Below are 8,497 nucleotides of genomic sequence, written 5' to 3'. Positions count from 1 at the left end.
TACAGCAGTTTCTGTCACAGTGCTCTGCAGCCTGAACACTGATGCACTTCTTGGTGGGACCTTCAGCCTGGTCTCTCTGTGCACTAGGAGGGGTGAGGTACATTTTTATATCCGCAATTTTAAATCTGCACATACTCATTTATGCTCACTCTGTTCATGTGTTCATTATATACAGTGGTCCCTTGCTATAATGCGGTTCACTGGCCTCGCTGTTTCGCAGATTTTTTTTGTAAATTTTTGCATGTTTTTTTTTCAACAGCGCATTGTGTTCCCAATTGAGTGACAATGGTCTACAGTCAATCTCCTCTGTGCTGTGTCTCCTGTACAGTGCAGAATGTGTATTGTAAACAGGTTTTAATTCTATAATACTGGACATATTATTCTACGAAGGTTTGACCTCTGAGAGTGTTTAAACAAGAAAGAAAAGTGTGAGAATATTAATGCCTGTCTGATAAACATGTATAAAGTGTGTAGTGAGGGGTTTTACAGCCTAGTTTTGGAACTTAACCCATAGGGTTAAACGAGGGTCCACTGTATTGCTAAACGATGGAAAGAACGAGGAGCTGGATAGCTGGTTGTCTCTGTAATCAGAATGTATGCTAACATGCAGAAGATGGATTTTATATAACTAACTTGCTAAGATCATTCTAGTGCTAAAATGTTTTGGACAGTTAAAGGTGTAAACACATTGAAAGGCAGGTGCTGTCTCAGATTGTGAGACAGCTCCACCCACACACCTCTCTGCCCCTTCAAAACTGCTCTTCAGAGACTGATGATGGCCATCACAAAGTTTTTGTTCACTTTTATGCATAGCCTATGTCTATACCTCTCAGTCATCATCACTAAACCCAACTGTAACCCATGTCACGTGACTGCACTAGTTGCTCCTTCACCTGACGCCCTGTGTCGTCTCTGATTCGCTGTCTCAGTACCGCGGCAAAAAATAAGTCCTAGCTGGCGGAGGGATCCGGCCGCACTTCAACTCCTGCTGTGGCTGGTGGCATGCTGAGCGTTTTGGAAACTCCGGTTCTCCTCAAATAATATCTGTTGTAAACCTCACTTTGACTCGGCGGTAAGCATAATTTATATTTAACTGAACTAAGAACTCTGTATCGATAGCAGTTTGTTTAGTTAATGTTTTAAACTTTTGTTACGCGGTGCTGCTACCGCGAGCGGAATTCCCTTTGGAACGCAAGTGTTTTAAGACACTCTGCTTAATTTGAGCCTTCAATACTTGCAGCACCCCAACATTGTGCACCTTGTTTTACACATTAAAATGTGAACTTTAATTCGGCTACCTTGTTTGTTAAGCAAGTGTTTTCATTTATTGTGTTTTCTTTTGATTTAATGTGAAATACTAACCAGGAAGTCAATATTGCAATGAAAACTGCGCAGTTAAAATGGACGATTTCTTATTGGAATATTGCATGGAATGTTACTAAACTGTGTTTAGATATTGAAATGTTGAATGTATTGAATTGAAACTATTATGATTATGACTAGTGTTTACTGGTAAACTGAATTTTTTTTATTTGATTACTAATTGTTACTTCTGGCCCTGCAGGTCAGGTTTTTTTTTGTTGACCCCTCAATTGGACATTCTTGTGCAAGCAAGTGGCGAGCTTAACGGGTAGGATCATTTCAATTTCCCCTTTGGATTGCGCACCATTGGATTTTTGGACCAGCTTTACTTTTCCCCCTCATTGCATTTTTTTGGGACAATTCATTTTAACACAGGAAGAGATCCTGTGAACTGAACTTTGTTTGTGTATGGACTATATTAATATAATATATTTTGGTTTTTGCACCTAAATCCGTGTGTCTCTTCATTCACACCCATTCAAGGCTCTTAACCCTCATGCATTGTTCGCAAACACTACCCTAATGTGTTGTTCGGGGACAAAAACGTCCCCTAACTTTAACGGTTTTAAAAATATATTAGATAAATATTTTTTTGAAATTTTTTTGCATAGACCTTTTAATTAACTTCAGTTCTAATCAACAGTAGTGAAAAAATCATTTTCCCCCAGGATTTTAACCCTTTAATCACCAATTTTATGAGGGGTGGTGCTGAAAATTGAAAAAAAAAAAACACAAAATGGCTCATTTTTAATAGAAAAGGTGAATGTGGACTGGATTCTTTTGAACCTTTATTACAGTCTTGGTCATGTCAAACATCAGTAAAAAAATTGACTTGATTGCATTATTAGTTTTTGCACAGCACTGGATTTTCTTTTTTTCTCCCTAATGTGTTGTTCGGGGACAAAAACGTCCCCTAACTTTAACGGTTTTAAAAATATATTAGATAAATATATTTTTGAATTTTGTTTGCATAGACCTTTTCATTAACTTCAGTTCTAATCAACAGTAGTGAAAAAATCATTTTCCCCCAGGATTTTAACCCTTTAATCACCAATTTTATAAGGGGTGGTGCTGAAAATTGAAAAAAAAAACACACAAAATGGCTCATTTTTAATAGAAAAGGTGAATGTGGACTGGATTCTTTTGAACCTTTATTACAGTCTTGGTCATGTCAAACATCAGTAAAAAATTGACTTGATTGCATTATTAGTTTTTGCACAGCACTGGATTTTCTTTTTTTCTCCCATTTTGTCCCATAGACTTACATTATAAACACACTTTTTTTGACTGCACAGCCATGGCACTACATAATCATGCATTCTTGATTGTTGGTGGTTTACCCTGTTGGTAGGAGGTAAAATTTGTGATTTTTACAGTTAACAACTTAATTACCATATTAACCCTTTACCTGCAGGCCTGTGCTCATGTAGTGTAGTTTCTGGCTTGTATATGGAGTTATAGGGAGTATTTTAGCACATAATTGTGTGTCTACACACTGTGTGTGTATGTTAGAGAGGAAGAGAGCCATTTGCACACTGATCTTGTTGTCTGTGAGTACACACAACCACAGAGTCTTCATAGTAAACAAAAACAAAGAAAGTGTTGCTATGCACGTGTGGCCCTTTGATGTCTACAGGTGCAGACTAAACAAAACAAAAAGCAAGTGGTCTTACATGTGACCTTGTGGTCATTTGATGGTGAGAAGAGCAGAAAGCAACATGAAGAGAGGATTCACTTGTGCACAATCTCTGGAAATGATTGTGCAGCCTGGCTCTATGAAGGGCCAGGCTGTGAAGCTGTGAAGGCTGCACAAGTAGATCCGTCACTTGTTCACAAGCGAATCCTTCATTCGTTCACAAGTGAATCCTTCACTCATGCACAGGTGAATCCTCTCTTCATGCTGCTTGCTGCTCTTGTCACCATTAAATGACCAGGAGGATGCATGCAAGTCCACTAGTGTTTTTGTTTTGTTTAGTCTGAACCTCTCAGCATCAAAGGGCCCGGCACTTACTTTTAGGGCTGCAACAAATTTACTTCACTTTACTTTACTAAACTACTTTTAATACTAATTTTAGTAGGGGACTAAACTGTAGATTAGATTTGGTTAGTCAATGATTATTTATTATGTTATCAAGTTATCTATCTATGGTGTCTATTTAGTAACATGCACATGTACGTATGGTCGTGTGGAGCACAACACACCATGGAAAAGGGGCACTTAGACCTCACTTAGACTAATTCAGTGATCTCAACTGAGACACTAACCTAAAAGTAAAGTCACTCTACTGGAGGACGTGTTTTCCGAAAGCTAAAAAAAAAAAAAAAAACAGCTATTTTACCCATCCACAACTTCAGACGCCAGAACTCCTGGATGTTTTCATTTTACATGCTTATGCATTGCCGTTGTACGTCTGAATTAGGTACACTTCACTTACTTAGTAACTTTATTTTCCTGACTTTCCTTCCCTGACAGTGTGCAAATGGCTCTCTTCCTCTCTAACATACACACACAGTGTGTAGACACACAATTATGTGCTAAAATACTCCCTATAACTCCATATACTTAAGCCAGAAACTACAGTACATGAGCACAGGCCTGCAGGTAAAGGGTTAATATGGTAATTAAGTTGTTAACTGTAAAAATCACAAATGTTACCTCCTACCAACAGGGTAAACCACCAACAATCAAGAATGCATGATTATTTAGTGCCATGGCTGTGCAGTCAAAAAAAGTGTGTTTATAATGTAAGTCTATGGGACAAAATGGGAGAAAAAAAGAAAATCCAGTGCTGTGCAAAAACTAATAATGCAATAAAGTCAATTTTTTTACTGATGTTTGACATGACCAAGACTATAATAAAGGTTAAAAAGAATCCAGTCCACATTCACCTTTTCTATTAAAAATGAGCCATTTTGTGTGTTTTTTTTTCAATTTTCAGCACCACCCCTTATAAAATTGGTGATTAAAGGGTTAAAATCCTGGGGGAAAATGATTTTTTCACTACTGTTGATTAGAACTGAAGTTAATTAAAAGGGCTATGCAAAAAAATTTCAAAAAAATATTTATCTAATATATTTTTAAAACCGTTAAAGTTAGGGGACGTTTTTGTCCCCGAACAACACATTAGGGGGTAAAATTTGCCCACAGTGTACCGTTGACCTATGAAAAATTTTAAAATCATATTAACAAAATTTATGTAAAATTAAGCTTATTGAGGAAAAATGATTCAATTTGTCCACATATTGACAAAGTTATGGCCAAAATAAACAGAAAAATTTCTCTCAGAGGACAAAAATGTCCCGAACAACGCATGAGGGTTAACAACCTTTTCTCCCTGTGTGCAGTTAAATGCATTGCCATAGCCCAATTAACATTGTTACACAACACACTCAGAAACACCATCGAATGAAACACCCAATGAAACCACACAGCTCTCATTGTGAAGCTTAAAAACCAAAGAGCTGAGCCCAGAAATGAATCACCTGTCAGTCACTGCTGATACTGACTGTCCCTCTGCCAGTCTGACAGTAACATTTCTTTCCAAAAAACATTCAAAGTAACACAATTATAACACAATGCAGACAAATGACTCTGTACCACTAAAAGTAAAAGCCAAAGTAGATTTGAGTGTTATATGGCTTCAAAATAAGATGAGAAATTAGAATATACAGAATTTCCACTGTCAGAGATAATAAGACATGCTCTGATGACTGCAGGCTTAGTGACCACAAAGGAAACACAACGCTGCCAGAAATGGAAACCTACCACACAGTTGGAGGTTTGTGGAGAAGGTTTAATCCAGCAGTGTTCACCACCTTCATGATGTGTGGCCTCCAACCATCTGACTCTTGTCTTCTGCAGCAGCTGTGTGTTCCTCTCCCTCTGTGGAAACAAAGAGGTGAGCTTTCACATGTCAAAGAAAAACACCAAATCACAGTTACACCGAATAAACTAAAACACAGCAAAGAGTTTACACTTAGCAGCCACTTTGTTAGTTTCACCTGTTCAGCTGCTCATTAACACAAAATCTAATCAGCCAATCACACGGCAGCATTTAGTAAAGACCACCTGCTGAAATATGAATGTATCAGAAAGCCACATTGTATGGCTTTTTGTTCAGCACCATGTCTCTGTTACAGTCTGAGAAGAAAGCACAATGCAGCCCTCTCAGTACAACACCATGACACTCACAATCATCAGAAAAGCTGCTGAGGTCGCTCTGAGATCATCATGTGATCATTCATCCACATAATCCTCCTCCAGTGTTCTCAGCAAAGCTGCATCACTGTTTTTCTAAAGCTGCTTTCATTTGCTGAGCACTTCATCTTTTTGTGCTGTTTAATAGTGTGTGTGATCCGTAATCTGCACACTAACCCAGGACCTCACTTCAGGACACACTCTTTTGAAGTACTCATTTCCAGCAGGTACAATTGCCACTCAGAGTTTTGTCACATTATAAAGTACACACAGCAGCCGGAGGCTCACACAAAGCACTCAAAGGTAACACAGTGATTCTCAAACGTTTGTTACGGCAAATTTAAAATGTGCTTTAGCGTCTGAATCTGCTTCACTAGATTACATTGAAGCTGCAAACAGCTGTGGATACGAGAACCAAGATGGTGGCACAGACACGTGCGGCAGCTTCTCTCTCTCCCGATTCTTTGTTGTTTTTTGTCTTCTATGTTGCAAGTGTCGCAGATTTATAGTAAGGCATCGCCGTGTTTGTATGTCAGGAAGCGCACATACAGCCATGAGCTACTTTTTAACATCAGCAGAAGTTTAATTGTTGAGTTAGACCCTGCACTTGCTGAAGAGCTACGGGACTGTGGACTACTCCGCCTGCCGGCACGTCTACTGACCCCTGCCACACCATCTCGCCCGCAGTGGAAGCGCCACAGACGGTGTGAAAGGAAGCAGAAGAGGGGCAAGCGCGGAGGGATATGGACCAGGCTAGTGGCTAACCCACATAAGCCGGCCATCCCTAGCATCGTACTGGCCAATGTACGCTCTTTGGACAATAAAATGGACTATATATTTGGACAATAAAATGGACTATAATAAAATGGACAATAAAATGGACTAATAAAATGGACAATAAAATGGACTATATACATGGCTGAATGACAGCATCCCGGACTCAGCTCGACCGCCTAACGTAGGGATGTCAAAGTCAAATACACAGAGGGCCAAAAAAACAAATTGGCTATAAGCCGAGGGCCGGACTGATTCAATGTTTATTAAAACATATTGAAATGATTGCACGTAGCCTTTTGAACCAAGACCTAACGCAGTGTATTATTTAATGATTAAATGAATAATCGGGGAAACATTTTTCAGCAGGCACACAGACAAGAACAAACTGCCTTCAAAGAAAACTCACATATTCACTCACTCCATATTCTTGTCTTTGTCTGTGTGTTTCTTAGACGTTTCATGGTGCCTTCTTAAATTGTATTCTTTCATTACAGCCAAACTTTCTCCACACAGAAGACACACAGGTTTGCCATTTACCTCAGTGAACATGTACTCTGCCTCCCACCGAGCTTGAAACCAACCGTTCTCAGCATCCACCTTCCGTTTAGCCATTTTTTGGGGAGGAAGTAGCTGAAAGTTGACATCTGCTCTGACTGCTAATGAATGATGAAGCCGAAGTCCGTTTGCTGCGCTGCAGTGAGTTTGCGGGTTACCGTTGCATTGTGGGAAATGTAGTATTGGTGCATGCAAAACACCAGCGGGCGGCTACGGCCTGCGGGCCGGTTCTAATACTAATCAAATATCATCCCGGGGGCCATAGATAATTCATTTGCGGGCCGGATTCGGCCCATGGGCCTTGACTTTGACATGTGGCCTAACATGTTTCAGAGCGGACAGAGCTTTGGTTGAAGGAGGTAAGACCCGCGGGGGCGGGCTCTGTGTCGGGACGCTGCTGTGGTCTCAAAACACTGCTTGCCACTTGCGGAGCTTATGATTATAAAGTGCCGGCCGTTTTACCTGCCACGGGAGTTTACAGCTATACTGCTTGTAGCTGTGTACATCCCGCTGTACTCCAGCAACAACAACAGGAGCGACGCACTGAATGAGCTCTACCTGCAGGTCAGTGAGCAGCAGACAGCCCACCCCCAGTGATTTCAACCATGCAGACCCCAAGACTGTGTTTCCAAAACTTCAGAAACACATAGACTTTCCAACTCATGGTAACAACACATTGGACAATGTTTACACCACCCAGAGAGGCGCTTACAAAGCCCTCCCCCTCCCCCAACTCAGAGCTTCTGATCACATCACTGTTATGCTAATGCCAGCATACAGACCTCTGGTAAAAGTTGCCAAACCGGTCCGAAAAGAAGTGAGAGTGTGGCCGGAGGGAGCCACAGGAGCTTTACAGGACTGTTTCAGCACAACAGACTGGGATGTGTTTAAACAGGCTGCAACTCACAACAACTGCACTGACCTCCAGGAGTACTCAGAGACTATCACTGCATACATCACCAAATGTATTGATGTTGTAACTGAAACGAGGACTGTCAGCATTCGAGCCAGTCAGAAACCATGGCTGACAGGGGAGGTCTACAGGCTGCTGAGGGCCAGGAACGCTGCCTTCAGAAGAGGCGACAAGACTAGCCTAAGGTCGGCCAGAGCCGACCTGTCCTGTGGCATCAGGAAGGCGAAGAGGCAGTACTCCAGGAGGGTTGCCCACCATTGCAGCAACAGCAGGGACACCCAGGGCCTGTGGCGGGGGATACAGACCATCACAGACTATAAGCCCCCACCACAGACCCGTGACAGCAACAGCTTTCTGCTGAATCAGCTGAATGACTTCTTTGGACGCTTTGAAGCACTCAACAGCACTTCTGCACAAAAAATCACATCCTCTCCCACTGACCAGGTATTTTCCCTGTCCCGAGCCAGCGTGAAGACATCTCTCAGCCAGATCAACACACACAAAGCTCCTGGTCCTGACAACATACCTGGCCGTGTGCTCAGAGACTGTGCTGAGGAGCTCGCTGAGGTGTTTACAGACATCTCACTGAGCCAGGCTGTTGTCCCCACCTGCTTCAAAGCCACCACGATCATCCCTGTGCCGAAGAAGTCCACCCCCGCCTGCTTCAATGACTACCGTCCAGTAGCACTCAC

This window comes from Parambassis ranga, chromosome 10 (genome assembly GCF_900634625.1).
Source record: "Parambassis ranga chromosome 10, fParRan2.1, whole genome shotgun sequence".
In the NCBI taxonomy this organism is placed as follows: domain Eukaryota; kingdom Metazoa; phylum Chordata; class Actinopteri; family Ambassidae; genus Parambassis; species Parambassis ranga.
The sequence above is the reverse complement of the archived record's forward strand: the minus strand, read 5'-3'. Positions refer to the sequence as shown.